The sequence below is a fragment of the Oncorhynchus masou genome, chromosome 16 (assembly GCF_036934945.1).
Source record: "Oncorhynchus masou masou isolate Uvic2021 chromosome 16, UVic_Omas_1.1, whole genome shotgun sequence".
Classification (NCBI taxonomy): Eukaryota; Metazoa; Chordata; class Actinopteri; order Salmoniformes; family Salmonidae; genus Oncorhynchus; species Oncorhynchus masou.
The window spans coordinates 21,714,186-21,733,853 of record NC_088227.1 but is presented as its reverse complement, the minus strand read 5'-3'; the positions used below and the strand labels follow the sequence as shown (position 1 = coordinate 21,733,853).

Here is a 19,668-nt window from a genome sequence, read left to right as displayed (position 1 = left end):
AGGCATAAACTCCGAGATATACTCATGACTGGCTGTAGGGACTGTGAGGGACTTAAGTGAGAGGAGGGGAGCCCATCCTGGCTGGTGGATAGGATAGGGGGGTTAAAGTTTTCCACACTCAGATACTGGAGGTGGTCCTCAGGGAACTGTGACCTGTTTACTGCCCCAGGCCTTAAAATGCTGCATCCAGGCCTGAGTGTCCAGGTGCTCTGAAGAAAATGTCACCCAAAGGATGAAGTATGTCAAAGGATAGTTTTTTTTTTATATGTTGGAAGACGGATTGTGTCTTATTGTGGAATGTCAAACATTAAAATGCCTGTAGCATAATCAATAAATGCATGTTTCAATTATCAGAGGGTGAGTAAATCACAACCAGAGCCATTTATTTTGAAGATTTGTAAGACCAAAAGTTTTGTTTTGAATCTGCTTATCTATTTAATCCGTCAATAGATGTTTTATGAATAACTAATATAGTCAAACTCTTATGGTTAAATTGAGCAGGTCAGGGCTTTGGAATGGCTGATCCTTATAAAAGACAACTGCAGCTTTGTTGACTGCTGTGTGGACTGTGGCCTTGACTGTAAATTCCTCTTGAGTTTAGCATGCTTGGCCAGCTCCAGCTCAGAACACATATAGCCTGTTACTGTTCCTCTGTCTGGACTATCTGAGTGCTGTCCTGTCCTATAGGAGGAGCATCTCGGAAGGGTCTCTTTCCAATCCCTGTTCTACCCTTGCCATCCTCGGACAACTGGGCTGGACACCTGCTGTTGGCCTCATTTTATTTTTTACTGCTGCGTGAATATGCACCAGTGGCGATCTGGAGTTATCGACATTCTCAGAAACATAAGAATGTGCTTTTACTGTATGTGCTGAATGTGCTCTTACTGTAATTTGAAATATAAGAAAAGGCTCTGGTGGGTGCCTCTGTCATTTTCAGTAGCCCCCCCCATTGAAGTTAGGTTTAACATCTTCCATCTAGTGGTGACATGGGTAAAACGGACTGCTTGTATTAACCGCTTAGTCATTGGTAGCCCAATGCTGTTGAAGTAAAGGTCATAGAGTAATGTAGAGTTCAGTCTTTTGTGTAGTAGAACTGATTGGAATAACTACTGAAATATCCCTTGGTTATTGGAAATACCAAGAATGAGTAAGATTGCATGACTTCATCTGTCAGATGGGACTGAGAATCGAGTAGTTCAATTGTATATAGGCCTTAGTCAAGTCGTCCTGAAGTTCCCCTGTAAGTTCATGACCCTTCAACTTCAAACCAGTGGCTCTGGAGGCAAAGCCTACTCTTAGTGATACTTTGACCTCAGCAAAGTAGCTATTGACTGCATGACAAATACATACAAAGTAAGTTGAACGGAAGTCTTAAGTCTGAGTCATTTTACCATTCTTTGTAGAGGCTCTTGGCCTGTGCTTCAATACGGGTTTGAAGGTAGTGGAACTGGATTGATCCATTTTATAACTGATCGTATTATATTCAACTGTCACTCTTTAGAGCTGTTTTCCTCTCCTGTCCTAAATGTGGAAGAATTCCACAGTCCCTTTAACTGCTTTCACATCTACTTGTCTTTAACCTTTAGTTACAGTTTAAATGAATCCCTCCATCAAATCTCGTCTGAAGTTTACGATATTCATTTCTAGACGCTGTCCTCATTACTGAGAGAGAGAGAGCACCATCTTGTCACCTCACTAACCCATAAACCTGTCCTAGCTTGACGATCTCTATTAAACTTCCCTTGGCATTCACCTGGTACGATGGCATGTGTGTCGTCAGCAGGCATGCCGGTGGATGGGATGGATCCTGGCATCTACCAGTCTGTACATCACACCAGCTCTATCACTGGGCTTTATGGAGCCCAGAATTGAAGCCAGGCTGCTGATAGGGCTGCTTCTCTGAATCTCCGCTTAGATGGGAGAAATCGATAGTGCGTGCTGTTCCTTCAAAAGCCACATGTTAAATATTACTGACTTAACCATTACACTCTGTTTTCAGCTATTTGACCTGGGCCCACAAGATAAAGCAGAGAGAACAACGCATGGCTCTGTCTTTCTCATTGCCCGGTTCTGCTATCTCAGTCTGCGGCGCAGCTGTCACTGTTTGCATATTTGATATACTGGGGATGCTGAAAAGAAACAGGTGTTGAGTATTAGTTCCATTATTTTATTTCCCCAAAAATGTGGACTGGAGTCAATAGAGTTGTCAGAGCACGTTATTGTAGTATATGGCAATCTGATTTTTAAATTGACCATTGCTGCAAACCATCACCCTCCCCTTTTCTCCAGGAAAAAAAAGCGGGGGAAATAAATAATGCAGTTCAGGTGGACTGACCTCAAAGAGAGATCAGAAAGATTTTTTATGCTTTCAATACATTTTACATTGATTCCCTGCATGAAATAGTCTACCTAAAACTCTGGTAGCAGATATTCTGCTATTTACATTCTTTCAAAGTTTTTGCAAACATGTTGGATATGCAGTAGGTTATTGTTCCAGTATGGAAAGAGCTCTAAACTGATTTGTCATACTGTGCTTGTAACATCTTAATAGGATCATTGACCTCAATGACCTGTGGTCACACACAAACTCAGCCCTAAAACTAAATCCCCAGTATTGAATCTGAGAACTACTAAAATACCTTGAGACCAACACACACACACACACACACACACACACACACACACACACACACACACACACACACACACACACACACACACACACACACACACACACACACACACACACACACACACACACACACACACACACACACACACACACACACACACACACACACACCAGCCCATTAGTGAGGAAAGGTCAGGTCCCCATAGGAATCAGTGGAAGCCATGCTGAGTAATGGCATGCATATGGAATATGTAACTCACTCAAGAGGCACTCTCAGCACCTTGCATCTGATTTCCAAGTGACTTCAGGATGCAGGGGTCTTACCTCTTTTTACAATCTTAAAATGAAATGTACTTAAGTTTAGAAGTGATTGTGTTTTGCCTCTATTTTCAGAGGAAGTTTATTTCCTGAGGTTTCAACATGTCACGCTTATGGTTCTATATTTCTTTGTAGTCATATTTTGTAAACATTTTTTTATACTTTGTTTTTATTGAGGAACACAAAGAAAATACAAATAAAGTAAAGTAAAAGAACAAAAAAGATCTGTCAGTTACAGCGCACATCATACATTCATCATATTAGTTGCATTGACATCATCTTTGAATTAGACCATTTCCAATTACGAAACCCATTTTTTCCAGTATTCCCGGCCTCTCTTCTCTTGAGTTCTTAAAGCAAAGGTCCTCCGCTCCATGTGGTATATTTCTTTTACAATGTCTATCCATTGGGTCACGGTGGGAGGGTCTTTTTGTAGCCATTTCATAGTGAAAGCCTTTTTACTGGCTGCCAGTAGGACCTTCAAGAGGTACTTTTCTCTATTGTGTAAGTTATCGGGTATTTCACCCATGTACAAAGAAATTAATGTTTGTTCTATGTCAAATCCCATTATTTTTCCAATGTTCGATCTTATTTCTCCCCAGTAAGTTTTGATTGCGGAGCAGGACCAGAAGATATGAGAGTGATCCACCCTTGATAGCCCACATTCTCTTCAAGAAGGGTGTAGTGAACCAGTCTGTTTTGATTTCAGTTTAGGTGTTATGAAGAAACGTATAACATTCTTCCAACAGAATTCTCTCCATGACCTTGAGTTGGTGGAGCTTTGTTGAGTCTCTAATATGTTCAACCATGTTTCATCAGTTATTTCAATGTTAAGTTCCTCCTCCTATTTATTTTTAATATAGTTTGTAGAATGTTTCTTTGAGGATTGAATACCCAAGTGAGATTTGAAGTAGTTTTTTTGTTACTCCCCAAGTTGGATGCGTTACTGAATACTTGGATTAATTTGAGGTGCTCGAGGGTCAGTCACTTTTATCTCCCCTAAGAAATAGTGTCAAACTTGTAGGTATCTGTAAAAATCTTGTTTATCCAAGCCATGTTTTTTTTTACTTAGGTCCTGGAAGTTATCTAGGTTCCCATTCCTTATAATTGTACTGAATGATGTGATGCCTTTCTGCGTCCACTGTTTAAATCTGCTGTCCTGAGTTGCAGGACTGAGCTGGGTTCGTATGCGGGCCAACTCAGCTGTTTGACCGCTCTGTCTAAATTATTTTGCTTAACTACCCTAAATCACGTCTTAAGAGCGAAATTAATCCATTGATTTTGTCTATTGTATATTTCTATTACCATGTCCTTGTTACCCATACAGTCAGTTTTGGGAATCTCTGTCAAAGTAGTCTCCATGTCTTTCCATTTGGATTCATATGTGAATTGCACAAACACACCAGAGGTCTCAATTGGAGGTCACAAAATCATCTTTTAGGTTTGGTAAGGCCATACCCCCACAGTTTTTTGGTAACTGTAGTGTTGTATATCTAGTTCTTGGTCTCTTACTGTTCCAGATAAACCTTGATATCCGTTTATCCCAATTCCCTAAACTGTTTAGGTGGGATTTCTATGGGCAGTGATTGGAACAAATACAGTAACCTTGGCAGGATGTTCATTTTGATTGTTTCAATTCTACTACTAAGATCTAAGGGAAGTGAATTCCACCTGTCCAGGTCATCATATACTTTCTTGTTGATGTGATCGTAATACACGTCATAAAGTTTGGGTGTATCTTTTGGTAAATTTACTCCCAGATATTTAATGGATGAGGAGGTCCAGGTGAAGTTATACCTATTCTTCAGCTCTTCCTGTGGTGTATAATTATATACTAGGGCTTGGGTCTTGTGTATGTAAAGCACATACCCTGAATATGTTCCAAATGTTTGTAAAACATCCATCAATCTAGCTACACTTGAGCCTGGGTCTTTAAGGAATAACAGAACGTCATCAGCATACATGCATATCTTGTGTTCACTGCCTCTTATTGTTTTTCCCTCTAAGGTTGGGTCCTGTCTTATTGCCTGTGCTAATGGTTCGAGGTACAAGGAGAAGAGCGTGGGTGAAAGATTACAGCCTTGTCTTGCCCCTCGCTCTAATTTTATCGTTCATGACAAATGTCAATTTATCTTTATTATAGCGGTCGGACATGAATACAGTGATTTGATGCACTGTATCACTTCTTTGTTGAAACAAAATCTTTCCATAACTTGGAATAGGTAATCCCATCCCACTGAATCAAATGCTTTTTCACTTCTTCTCTATAAATCTGGTAAATGTCCTGTTTTACCTTTTGAATCTCTCGTAATATAAGAGGGTCTTTGTATTGACTATGAGTTCATTCTAAGTTTCTTAATGTTTCCTGTAAATTCAGCAGTTTCTGTGCTTTTTCTTGAGAGATGTGGCTATGATCTTCCCTCTAATAACCGCCGTAGCTGCATCCCACAATGTAGCAGGAGATACTTCCCCGTTATCATTATTCTCCAGATAGATGTTATATTCTGTCTTTATTAATTCCTTGAATGCTGGATCATTCAGCATGCTTGTATTAAGTCTCCATATATCAAATCAAATGTATTTATAACCCTTCTTATATCTGCTGATATTTCTTTTTTTCTTCTTTTTTTTAACACCCTTTCCCCCCCCAATTTCGTGGTATCCAATTGTTAGTAGCTACTATCTTGTCTCATCGCTACAACTCCCGTACGGGCTCGGGAGAGACGAAGGTTGAAAGTCACGCTTCCTCCGATACACAACCCAACCTAGCCGCACTGCTTCTAAACACAGCGTGCATCCAATCCGGAAGCCAGCCGCACCAATGTGTCGGAGGAAACACTGTGCACCTGGCAACCTTGGTTAGCGCGCACTGCGCCCGGCCCGCCACAGGAGTCGCTGGTGCGCGATGAGACAAGGACACACCGACCGACCAAGCCCTCCCTAACCCGGACGACGCTAGGCCAATTGTGCGTCGCCCCATGGACCTCCAGGTCGCGGCCGGTTACGACAGAGCCTGGGCGCGAACCCAGAGTCTCTGATGGCACAGCTGGCGCTACAGTACAGCGCCCTTAATCACTGCGCCACCCGGGAGGCATCTGCTGATATCTCAAAGTGCTGTACAGAAACACAGCCTAAAACCCCAAACAGCAAGCAATGCAAGTGTAGAAGCACGGTGGCTAGGAAAAACTCCCTAGAAAGACCAAAATCTAGGAAGAAACCTAGAGAGGAACCAGACTATGAGGGGTGGCCAGTCCTCTTCTGGCTGTGCCGGGTGGAGATTATAACAGAACATGGCCAAGATGTTCAAATGTTCATAAATGACCAGCGAGTGTGCAACAGGCCAGCACCTCAGGAGAAAATGTCAGTTGGCTTTTCATAGCCGATCATTCAGAGTATCTCTACCGCTCCTGCTGTCTCTAGAGAGTTTAAAACAGCAGGTCTGGGACAGGTAGCATGTCCGGTGAACAGGTCAGGGTTCCATAGCCGTAGGCAGAACAGTTGAAACTGGAGCAGCAGCACGGCCAGGTGGACTGGGGACAGCAAGAAGTTGTCATGCCAGGTAGTCATGAGGCATGGTCCTAGGGCCCAGGTTCTCTGAGAGAAAGAGAGAATTCGAGGGAGCATACTTAAATTGACATAGGACACCGGATAATACAGGAGAAATACTCCAGATCTAACAGACTGACCCTAGCCCCTGACACATAAACTACTGCATTATAAATACTGGAGGCTGAGACAGGAGGGGTCAGGGGACACTGTGGCCCCATCCGATGATACCCCCGGACAGGGCCAAACAGGCTTATAACCCCACCCACTTTGCCAAAGCACAGACCCCACACCAATAGAGGGATATCTTCAACCACCAACTTAACATCCTGAAACTAGGCTGAGTATAGCCCACAAAGATCTCCCCCACGGCACAAACCCAAGGGGGGGGGGGCGCCAACCCGGACAGGAAGATCACGTCAGTGACTCAACCCACCCAAGTGACGCACCCCTCCTAGGGACAGCATGGAAGAGCACCAGTAAGCCAGTGACTCAGCCCCTGTAATAGGGTTTGAGGCAGAGAATCCCAGTGGAGAGAGGGGAACCGGCCAGGCAGAGACAGCAGGGGCGATTTGTTGCTCCAGTGCCTTTCCGTTCACCTTCACACTCCTGGACCAGACTACACTCAATCATAGGACCTACTGAAGAGATGAGTCTTCAATATCGACTTAAAGGTCGAGACCGAGTCTGCATCTCTCACATGGGTAGGCAGACCATTCCATACAAATTGAGCTCTGTAGGAGGAAGCCCTGCCTCCAGCTGTTTGCTTAGAAATTCTAGGGACAATTAGGAGGGCTGTGTCTTGTGACCGTAGCGTACGTGTAGGTATGTATGGCAGGACCATACATACCTACAAGCCCATGTAATGCTTTGTAGGTTAGCAGTAAAACCTTGAAATCAGCCCTTGCACTGAAGCCAGTGTAGGGAGGCTAGCATGTAGGCTAGCATGAGTAATATGATAAAATGTTTAGGTTCTAGTCAGGATTCTAGCAGCCGTATTAGGCACTAACTAAAGTTTATTTAGTGCTTTATCCGGGTAGCTGGAAAGTAGAGAATTGCAGTAGTCTACTCGAAAAAGTGACAAAATCATGGATACATTTTTCTGCATAATTTTTGGGCAGGACATTTATGATTTTTGCAATGTTACGTAGATGTAAAAATAAGCTGTCCTTGAAACAGTCTTTATATGTTCGTCAAAAGAGAGATCAGGGTCCAGAGTAACGCCGAGGTCCTTCACAGTTTTATTTGAGACGATATAGTATTTATTGGTTTGCTATCAAGGTGTAGAGTTAGATAAACTCCATTATGACCTACGAAGTTACTTTGCCCGATCATACAATCCTTAAGCTGTGTCTATCTGCATTGTACATGAAAAAGTAGTCTAACCTGGAGTATTCAGTGTGGCAGGATGAGTAAAAAGTTTTTTCCGTATCTGTCATGTGGATGTCCCGCCATACATCAAGCAGTCCTAAATCCTGCAATATCCTATTGATCTTTTTAGCAACTAGACTCATTTTCCTATTTTGATTTGTGTTGTCAAATTTTGAGTTTAAAATCGTGTTAAAATCCCCTCCACAGATAAGAGTGCCAGAGGTTTCTGTGGCAATTAAATCAAACACCTTCCTGTAGAAGACCACGTCACTCCCCGGGGGCATGTATACATTAAATAAATGTAACTTCCTTGTTATCCAGTTTATATTTAACAAGTATAAATCTACCCTCCTTGTCTTTAATTTCTACATAAACTCAAAATTAACTGAATTTGGGATCAAGATTGCAACTCCCCTTCTTCCCATTTTGTAAGAAGAAAAAAAAGTGTTCCTATATCCCATTTTCTTGAGTTTCTCGTGTTCAGGTGTGGATAAGTGCGTTTCCTGCCAGAATAGTATGTCACCTCTCTCCCGTTTCATCTTTGCTATTTCATTACTTCTCTTGATGTCACTCCCCAGTCCATTTACATTGAGACTTATGACCTTATATTCCCAATGATGCATCGATATAAATGAAAAAAGACCTGTGCACCATATCTGCCTGCTTAACTATGAGCATAAAAATGAACGATAAATCAAGAACGATAAAGTAAACCAAAGTGGGGAAATACTTTGGTATTTGGACTCCCATGTCAGAGGACTGTCTCTTGTCTCTGGGGTTTGAGGGGATGAGCCTGTCCGCAGGATGGGCCCCACGCTCAGATATGAAAATGCGTGACGTAGTCAGTCACAAACAAGACCTGGTGGAACCGAAAATAATAAGGGCGCCTATTCAATAAACTTGAGGTTGATCGGTCAGTAGGTTGGGTTCAAAAACCTGCCCTGAGGCTGAGAGCCCTCCATCCTCCTCCCCTTGCGGGAAGCATGTTTGCAACAGGTGTTTGGTGACAGGGTCAAGGATGCATTTTCTGATTACTGTCACTGGTTTCTCTGCCAAAACAGTTGGGTCTATGTGGGTCTATGGAGGACGCTAGAGAGCCTGCTGGCCCCAGCAGCTAAAGCACGGAGACATATGCCCAAAGTATGTTCTCACTCCCTGTGTGCCGGAGTCAAACGGCAAACGACTTTCAAAATAGCAATTAGCTTGAGTATAGATCATCATGAGATGGCCTCAGTTTGGTGAAACTAATGATGAAGTTACATAGGCTTTTTCAAATAATTTCATTAATATATCATCTGGTAGTCCCAAAATGGCGGAACTCTCAATGAATATCCAACTATTTTTGGTTTTTAAGATATTTTCTGAAAATGTCTGTTCCCAGCAGTGGAATTTCAATGGAATTTCTGCACTATACCTGCGTTGTTTGACTGAACCCTCATTCGTTGGTTCTTTTTGGCATCCGGGCTGCCCCAGTAATACCATGGAGACCAATTAGAATATGCCTAGTGATATAATTCAGAAACTGTGTTGATGGAAACATGGTCCTAATGATCATGTCAGAGACCCAACCAGAGCAGAGGCCTCTTCTGCTGTTGCTCTTATCGTGGCCAGACGGGGCCCTAACCTGTTTGCCCTCTCCATTGCTGATTCATAGCCTGAAACTTCTCTTTCATAACCAGGCTCCCATCATTCATCACGTCTGAGTTGAAGCCTTTAAGAAAAATGTCAGTGCTTTAGTCCTCTACGTTTTCTACTGAAAGGCGTCCAAGAGTCTGAACTCTTAATTCAATAAGAGATAAATTGAAAAAATTTGCAAATGTAAGCCGTATTCGCTGGCCAGAACCTAAGAGTGGGATTTTATTCCCCCTCGCTCTCTGTGCTGTAAATCTTCCCAGAGTTCCATGTTCTTGGCTCCAAACAATTAAGAAACTGTTCATTAGACTGACACAAACCAGAGAGAACCATGAGGGTGGGAAGTGGCTCTCTACGCAAGAGTCTTGGACTGGGCCCAAAGTCCCCCTGAGGGCCTGCTGATTTGGTCACCATACAGAAGGTGGGACTGGGATGGGAAGGCTTTGGGTTCAACTTAATCCATTTATTTTGTTTCAGTCAACAGAGACCTTTGTAAAGACTGAGCCTATCCATACATTGAGTTAAAAGGCACAGCGACTCTGCCAAACAAATGATTTAGCTTGCGTTCCATCCCCTCAGAGGAATACTGGTTTTGATTGCAGTAGCCAATATTTTCGTTGAACTGAAGTATTTAATTTAATTGTGGTTTGAAACTGTGTGTTTCATTTCACTACTGTGAGCTGACTGTTTGGTAGAGTTTGATTGATGGAAAACCAGAAATGTTTATATATCAACCAATGGAATTCAAATATTTTTTGGATGTGTTTTAGCGATTGATTAAAAAGCACATTCAGCAGACAGGTTCCAATAAAAGGCAACATTTTGGGGGGAAATGGTAGCCCTTAAGGGTAACAGTCAGGACTTCAAAGGTATTCTCTCTTTTTTTAGTACTGCGTTAAACTGATGCTGATTTTGTTTTGGATTCCTGGTGGAACGGCAGCTCAACCTTGCTCAGTAAAGTGGATGACATGACGTTGCCCAGCTCCCGGCTTTGGGGTTATTTTTTTCGTTAAAGAGGGAGCTCTGGTTAAGCCACAGTCAAGGCCTTGTGTCAGTGTTTACTAAATGGGATTCTCTGGAGCGCTGGCAGCTCTTCAATCCCCATTATATGCTCTGTCTGGACCCTGATTGTGTAGTGTAGTGTAGTGGAGGAGCTGCTTGCTTTCTCCCAGCCCTGAGCTCCAGAGATGGCCAGGTCGTTACTGGAAAAAAATAATGTGTTCTCAATGGGGTACCCTGTTAAATGAAGGCAATATTAATCTCATTCCTCCTACTACTCCTCTTCCTCCTCCAGATATCAGAGTTTGGAGTGAACAGTAAAAGGAAATAGTAGTTTAATGGTAACCTGATAGGATGATGCCTTTTGGCCTTGACTTTAGATTGACTTCATTTCCTCTTTCTCTCGTCAGTCCACCCATGTCTACGTAAGTGACAACAGGGAAGAATGGCTGATATCCTCATTGGTGAGGGTAAACGCTGACGGACTGTTCCCTGTTAGTGCCCTTGATGTGGGCTCCTCTAGGTTATCACACCCTGCCTTTGGAACTGCATCTGTTCTCTTTAGACTATTGTGGAACCTTGTAGCCATCTGCAGCGGTTCCTACAGCAGGCCAGGCCACCCTCTTTTTCTCTGTGGACCTGGCGTGCTACCAAGCGTTAGAACGGGAGACTGGCCTTTGTGATTTGTCTGCTTGTACCCAGGCCTGAGTTATGCCATCCCTCCTGTACTGTAAACACAGGGATTGGATGGACCTCTGGAGACCAACTGGATCACCTCTTCTTTTATTACCTCACAGCGAATCCACTGGTTGCCAGTAGCTTGGAAATATGGGCTTCATCTCCAGGGTCAATCACATTCTTATTCATGGCAGTTGTGACTTTTTCATTCATCATCCAGTTGAAGACAATGATGGAGTAGGCCTATGTGTTTAAATCATTTTAGTTCAACTTTGTTTTTAGAGCTCACTTCTTAAAGTCATATGTTCCTATTTTACTCTGTCATTTTTGTTAATATAGAGCAGGTCATTTTGTTTGACAAGAAACTTCTCAAAGATCACTGGTCACCATCGCTGGTTACTCAATTCAAAACCCTTCTGTTTCATTATATCTGTTGTTTTGAGTGTGGAAACATGAACTTCCTGTTATTTTTGGAGAGAAAAAATTGAAGAATATTCTAAAACGTCTCTCCCCATTTTTAAACAATGGGTGTTATTTTCATAACCATGCTTTGAATTTCATCCCCCAGGGTTGCCTCTTTCCCTCCCTCTCTCCGTCCAGAAACAGAACCAGCTTTGTTTTTGTAATGATCACTTAAATGACACTTCCAAAGCTCAAGGTCAGAGCGACTTCCCCTTTCGGTTTGATTTAAGTGGCACCTAGCCACGCTACTGTAGCTAATCAAAAGGATTTATGGAGTGCATCACTTTGGCCTGGAATAAGGGGTGTTTGTTGACACCCTCCTCCAGGTGTTTTTGGACGTTTTTTACTCACTATTATTGTAGCTGATGGAAGGCAGCTGGGGAGACCTTCCACTTGTTTGGTTTTAAAGGGTTTGGCAGAACGTGCAAACCTCTCCTCCCGCTTATCCGGAAAGTCTGTGTGTAAGCTTCCATAATTACATTGATCTTGAGAGGGTTTTACGACCTGCTGACGCAGTCTATCACATTTCAACATGGCTCTTGTTAACGGTCGCTGTGTTTTGCATAGTCCAAGTTCACGTACAACCACGTGTGCTTCTCGGGTTTCCTGGTAATTGGGATTTTTCACATGATCCTGAAGTAGAGGACCAGAAGTAGGGAGGATGGGACAGACAGGCAGACTAGGGGTGGGCCTCAGAGCGTTGCCAAATGGTTCCTCTCCTTGATTGAGTCAGAGAGACTGTCAGGCCAGAGGCGTGGACTACGAAAACCAGATGTTGACTTCCACTCTACATCTCCATAACCCTAAAAACGGATTGCAGTATAGTCCTAGTATTAGAAGCCTCGATAAAACGCTGTTTCGCAGCATTGTGTAGTGTGCTTTTGTGTTTTGTTTTTTCTTTAAATGCAGGATGCCAGGAAGTCATTATTAGGCCCCCTTATCCAAGGAAATGTATCGTGCCCCTGAGTTTCCACTCAATCTCATCTTTTGGTCTGGTTTGAGTGAACACAACAGCCTGGGACAAAACCCTCCAAGCGCCCTAAATCTATCTTAGGCACTTATTTGGAATTTATGTGTGATTACTTACCATTAAGTGCCTAATAAGTGCCTTAGAAGGGTAACGGGAGGAGGATTTATGTCACAATAGAATGGCCGACAGGGGTACGACGTCTTAGGCCAACTTAAGATGGACGACCACAGTAAATGAAAGTGAGCAGTGAAGGATGGGTTGGATTGAGAACCTTTAGTTAAACACTGCCTCTGGCTGAGCTTCGCAGCCCCCTGAGTCCCTAGAGGCAGCAGGTCATTGTTGTGTTCAAATATCCTGACCTTTAGTAATGAGAAGGCAGGTTAGAGGACGACCTGGAAGCGCTTTGTCTGCATCTCCTGGGAACACAAACACCATCAGTATACACAGGAACAGCTGCAGGGCGCTCCATGTCAATGAACACGTTGTGACACCTATTTGTAATTTCACTGCAAAGAAATTTGGGAACCCTTTTATGGGAGCCTTGCTGTGTGAGAAAAACAGATAGCTAAGTGTATGTGTTGTGGGAGCGGATAACTGGTAAATCAGTCACTCAAATGTTTTATATTAAACTTGAATCGAACAGTACACATAAACCTAGGCCATGACCTAACATTGGCTTCCTGTCATGTCATGGTTTGTTGATTGTTCTGGACGTGGTGGAAAAAATGAACGCTGGGGCGGTTAAGCTGATAAGTCGTTTGCTTTTTGATGAGAGCTCCGGGTTTGGCAGAGATGTAGATTTGTATGCCCTTCCTTCAAAATTCCTGTTAAAATGATGTTATGTCACCTGATAATGATATAGGCTAGTAGGCATTGTGAGACAAGAATGGGTCCCAGACCCAATATTTGCTTGTCTGGTAACTCTATTCATCTCTTTATCTTTACAGATAATCCATAGGCAACTTTGCTAATAGCTGTTCCGCCCACTAAAGAATGTGTGTGTGTGTGTGTGTGTGTGTGTGTGTTGGTCTCAAGGTATTTTAGTAGTTCACAGATTCAATACTGGGGATTTAGTTTTAGGGCTGATTTTACTCCAAAGGGTGTCCGCTACTCCCCCTTTTCATCCTGCCATTATTTGATTTGTTTAGAGGATTACTCAGCCTACTTTGGCTTTGGTGTTGCCTCACCCCACTGTGCTTTCATCACTGCAGATTTCCCATGTTGATATCCCCATGTCATCCGATCCTATTTCTTCCTGTCCTAAAACCTAGTCCTATACGGTGTACAGTGTGAGTTTCAGAAGCAATTTACGTATCTAGCGTGAAATTGAACAGCTGAAATAAGGCGCAGCGCAGAGATGTTTCTTGGCAGCTTTCCAGGAAGGGCTGCGGTTGCTAATCTGCTTTCTGGGCTTTGCTTTTCCCCCTGTCTTTGGTTGTTAAGCACTTTAGGAAAATGCATCTTAAGTGCTCTTTCATGTGTTTTTGTTATACTTATTGAGTTTAGCTTGCATGTAAATTCGCAGCATAGCATGCTCAGAGCAAAAGTCAGCGAATGGAGGGGAGGAAGAGCAGTGCTTCTTGGCATAGATCCTGGGAGATGTTCTCGTATGGCTGCCTGCCTGGGTTTTTGCTCAGTATAGTTGATCCTATAGCAGAGGTTGCTTTGGCTTTTGGAGTTTTCTTGAAAGAAAAAACATTTGAACTTTGATCCAATACAATTGAGAGAGACGTCCATGTTGAATAGAATAAGACAGTAAGCCAGCAGGAATCCAAATGTCCATGACTCATTAGTCAATTGTAAAATAAAAATGATGAAAAAGATCTTTGAAAGCAAAAAGGGGATGACTTTTTCCTCAATGGTAGTCCGTCTTTTCCACAAAAGCTTTCAGGAGTTGATATAGGCATAGGCCTGCCTTTACTCAGTGGTGGAGGACACCAAATAGTGCGGCGTCTTCGAACTAAAAACAAGAAGAGTTTTGGAATCTATTCATGCCATTGGAAACTCCAATGTAAGCCACGCTTATGATTTAGAAGTGAACAGTTTTCTCATGTCATTACTTGTTTTGAACCCCCAACCACCTTCATTCTCCTTCAGCAGACTGGGTGATTTGTTATTTTTCTATATTCTTCTGTCCTCCCGGGGTTTTGTTGCCAAGGCAATGGTTGACAAATGCGGCTCTGGGATTTGTGCGGGTATGTATCTGCAAAATGCCTGTGTTAAACACGACCAGAGGATCCGATCAGACACTGAGGCGCGGGAATAAGGGAGACACACTGGTGTCTGAGGATGCCCTTCACTCAAAGGAAATGAGCCTGTGATAAACAGTCGTTGCCCGAATTCCTCCCCTTGTGTTGTCATCGCAAAAGTAAATACTTTGGGTGATGGTTTTGTTGTCTAAATCAACAGGCTTTCTTGCTCAGCTCAAGAGGATAATTTCCCCGAATTGAGCTCAAATGTAAAGAACACTCGTTTTTCCCGAAAAATCCATTTACATCAAACTAAAAAGACATCAAACTTCTCGATTCGTACACAGGACTCAGTGATTCCATGGTTTTGAACTTGCCCAGTGAATTGGAGTGACTCCTTTGGAAATGAGTGCTGACTGTGACTCAAGCCAAGCCTCATTGAAGTAATTGGCTTGCACCACGCTGGGACTGTGCCGTTCAGTGACCAGGCAGGGGGAGATGGAAATAATTTGTGAGCAGGATGTATGTGAATTAATTGGGCCTGTGTTTAGGACTTCATCTAAATTAGTATGGAAGTGTTTTACCCTCAAAGATCTTACAGACACATTTTTGTACCAAAACAGCAGAGACCAACTTAGTTTTGCCGCAGGAAACAACTGATGTTATACTGGAATTGTAAAGAAAATTTAGCCGACATAGAGCATTGTCTCTCTTACTACCCTTCAAAAATTGTTCAGCAAACTAGTGCATTTGTTGGTACCTTGGCTTGTCTTCTTGTGATGTAATAAATAAAGCCAGATGTTTTCCTTGTCAAATGCTAATGATGTTCCTTTCCCCTCCTAATACAGACCACATGGTTTATGTTGTAAATAGTAACATGCATAGAACATGCAGGCTACATATCTGGGAGACAGAAAAAAGCATGGAATGTAGAAGTGGTTTCCATAAAAAGTCAGGTTGAACAACTTAAAGATGCACTTTTCAGAAATCGTTCCACCATTTCCTAGTTGCTAAAATTCGAATTGTTCGAATAATTTTAGTTTGTGACAAAACAAGCAAGTATAGTGTAGAGCAGGTATTCCCTGGGGGTACGCACAATGCCGTTGGGTGATTCACATTTTTTTTTATCTTCACATTTTCAAACAGTCCATTTATGTTTTCCAACAGGGCTATACATTTGGGTGAGGTTTTTTTCTCACCTGAGCAGCCTCGTTTCACTGCCAAAAATGAAACTTAACCATGTTCAGCGAAATAACAATACAATGTCAAATACAGGTAGCCTAGTCAAATAATTAACATCCAATCACATTAACCATTAATCTCTCGCGGGAATTCCACTAACGGTAGCCAAACGTAGCTGCTGATCAGTTTGGTATCTGTACTGATGGCGCAAAAGCCATGACAGGGAGACATAGTGGAGTGGTAACGAGCGTGCAAGCAGTTGCTCCCGACACCACTTGGGTACACTGCAGCATCCACCGAGAGGCTCTTGCTGCCAAGGGAATGCCTGACAGCTTGAAATACGTTTTTGACACTACAGTGAAAATGATTCACTTTGTTAAAGCAAGGCCACTGAACTCTCGTGTATTTTCTGCTCTATGCAATGATAAGGGCAATGATCATGTAACGCTTTTACAACATACAGAAGTGCGCTGGTTATCAAGGGGCAAAGTATGGCACGTTTTTTTGTATTGAGAGACAAGACTGGTGTTTTACGGGAACTATTTAATGAAGCTGCCAGTTGAGGACTTGTGAGGTGTCTGTTTCTCAAACTAGACACTCTAATATACTTGTCCTCTTGCTCAGTTGTGCACCGGGGCCTCACACTTCTTTTTCTATTCTGTTTAGAGACTGTTTGCGCTGTTCTGTGAAGGGAGTAGTACACAGCGTTGTACGAGATCTTCAGTTTCTTGGCATTTTCTCACATGGAAAAGCCTTAATTTCAGAAGAAAGTTATTTGTTTCTGGCCATTTTGAGCCTATAATCGAACCCTCAATTGCTGATGCTCCAGATACTCAACTAGTCTAAAGAAGGACAGTTATATTGCTTCTTTAATCAGCACAATGGTTTTCAGCTGTGCTAACATAATTGCAAAAGGGTTTTCTAATCATCAATTAGTCCTATAAGAGCTCTTTGTCACTTCCTATGAGCCGGGTTGTGACAGAAACTCTCACTCATTCTTATGTTTAATAAATGTATCGTATAGTGTGTGTGTGGCAGGCTTACAATGATGGCAAAAAAACAACATTTGAGAGTACACTGACCCTGTGCTAGAGAGGGGTACGCAGCTGGAGGTTGAATGTTTGAAGGGCTACGGGACTATGAAAAGTTTGGGAACCACTGGTGTAGAGAATCATTGTACCATCTAAACCACTGTAAAAGACGCAAAAACGGAACTTGAGAATGGGAAGCAAGAAATAGAGCACATAGCCTTGTTTTAAATGAGAAGGACAGATCTATAACACACTTTTCTATGTGAATTTGGTCAGGTTGCCCCAAAAAGTGACATATTGCAGCTTTAATTGATGTAGAATTGTGGTGAATGTAGACCTATGTCAGAGAGAAGTGCAGGTTTTGAACTGTTAGGTCTACTGTGTGAATTAAGTTGTTTAGAAAAGGACAAAAGTCATTAAGATCTTGAATTTATATTGAAGGAATGTCAAACAATTTGAGGATCTTGAAGACTGCACATTTATGTCCATTATGGTAATGTCCCTGTGACCTAAAGTTTGTACACCAATTTACCCCTAAAAAGTAATCTGTCCACATTTCCCTTCTTCACTTGCTACAGTTCTCTTGATCTTCTTGTGGCTATCTCAGCACACCTTGGTAATTGGTGATGTGGACCACATGTTGGCTTTCAATAGCCCTCTGTTCAGTCAGTGGCACCAGGACCTCTGGCACCAGGACCTCTCTTTCCCAGGCACATAGTTGTTGGCATCATCGTTAAGGGAGAGAGGGGGAGGAATAGCTTCCTCTCCTCCCCCTTCCTCCCTCCAAACCCCTCTTGGTAGAGCGTTGGTTGGATGGAAAGCTGGCCAGTGGGCAGGCTGTTTTGAAAGAGGCTCCACAGCCCTGCTGCTGCCAGTGTCTATAATCTTCACGTGACCTCCATGACCTTATTAACAGGGCGAGAGTGGCAGGACTGCTGTTACCCCTCCTCTTGGGGGTCAAGGTGGTTGAGGCGGGGAGCAGCTATTAGCTTGAGAGCGTCCTGAGGAGAGGCTCTTTTGAAACCCCCAGGAAACATGTCACGTTCTCCTTTCCCTTTCTCCTCCAATTAAAGTGATTTTCCTCACTGGTGGTTTTTCAGTTTTTCAGTATTTTTTGGGATGTTTTGTTAAGAGTTTTCTTTTTCTGTTGAGTAGGTAGGCTGTGTGAGGTCGATTTTAAAACGTTTCTATCACAATTCTTTGGAATTGTCGAGGAAGGATGTTTTTTTTGTTTGTTGGAAAGGTATTTTATATGGGACTGATGAAGTTGCATGCTTACTGGTTGTTCTTCTTTGTAAAGTCTGCTGCATATACTGGCTCAGCTCAGTGTTGGCTTTGTTTGGGGAGCCATAAAACATGCTGTGCCATCAAGTTTAAAAAGGAAGAAGTACAGTATATCACCATTGATAGCCAGTTACTCCATCATGATGAGATTGCCAGAGTGAAACTTCCATTAAGTTTTGCTTAGAGACCCTCACATTTCCCAACGGAAGAAAAAACTGTTCTGTGGGGGTTAATTTGGTCTTTTTGTCTCTCTTACATCTTACCCATTGTGAAGCTCTTTCCAATCTGTATTCATGAACAACATCACTAGGTTGGACGATATCTTTCCCCTGGTAAGGTATTTTACTACATCTTTCTCTTTCCTCTTATACATGAAGCAAAACATTTGACTTTGCAACACTATGCATGTTTGACTGATTAACAGATATAGGTCTAAATCCTCGGAATCAAGTACATACGCAGTATTTTCTTCTTGACATTTCAGTTACTTTTAAAAGTGACTAAACCATTAGTTAAAATAAACAAACTTGCGTTAACTAATAGTTACCAGTACTTTGTCTTCAAAGAGCTGTTGGATAATAATGATTCCAACTTTAATGTAATCAGGCACTGAGTATGTTTTTCACAGTGAATACACTCTGCTTTCCATTGTACCCTCTCCCCCTTTCCCATTCCTCTCTGTCTGGCGTGCCCAGACAAGCTGTCAGTAAAAGTCAAACAAAGTTTGTTTTTTTCCTGCTCTTGCTACAACTGGGTCAGTGAGAAGCACAAGGTGAACATGTTTACCTGCAGCTCATGCAGGCAGCCCTGCTGAACCACTGAACCACCTCCAGAACCATGTCAAAAAGCCCACAACTGTTACATTTTGCGAGAGGGTTTCCCAAGTTCATGTTGAAGACCAGACTGACCACTTTCCTTCTCTTTGACTGTCGCTTTGATTCATAAAAGTCTATCAGACGAGTAAACAGGTGGGTCTGTATGTTTTTGTGTGCGTGCCAGTGTTGCGTGTGTTGCGGTCCAATATCTGTGCGTGTATGAAAGGTGGAGAGGAGTAGAATGGAACAGCTGGGTCTGCTATGTGTGCTTGTTTTGAAAATGTCAGAGTCTGGTGTTGATTCAGAGCAAAGCTGCATGCTCTACACCTTTCCTGCACAGCTGCAATGATTCTGCTTTTAATAAGGCCCACTTATGTACCCAAGACAAAGCTGGAGGGAATGGGATGGGGGTTAAGGGGTTGGAGGTGGGGGGTGTACGTAGGTGGGGGTTGCAGTGCAGCGAGCTAAGTAAAAATATGGCTGCTGCCTGCGAGGGAACCTAGCAGCTGTGTTGACCATCTCGTCTGACTGCGAAGAAAGGCACTGATTATAAAGTGCA

General features: G+C 42.7%; 1 protein-coding gene across 1 annotated transcript in view; it reads left to right on the top strand.

Annotated features, from left to right (window-relative positions):
- The window catches only part of disp1 (dispatched homolog 1 (Drosophila)), a 72,880-nt gene that overhangs the window by 5,914 nt on the left and 47,298 nt on the right, over positions 1 to 19,668 (top strand). The gene's annotated exons all lie outside the window — the stretch shown is intronic.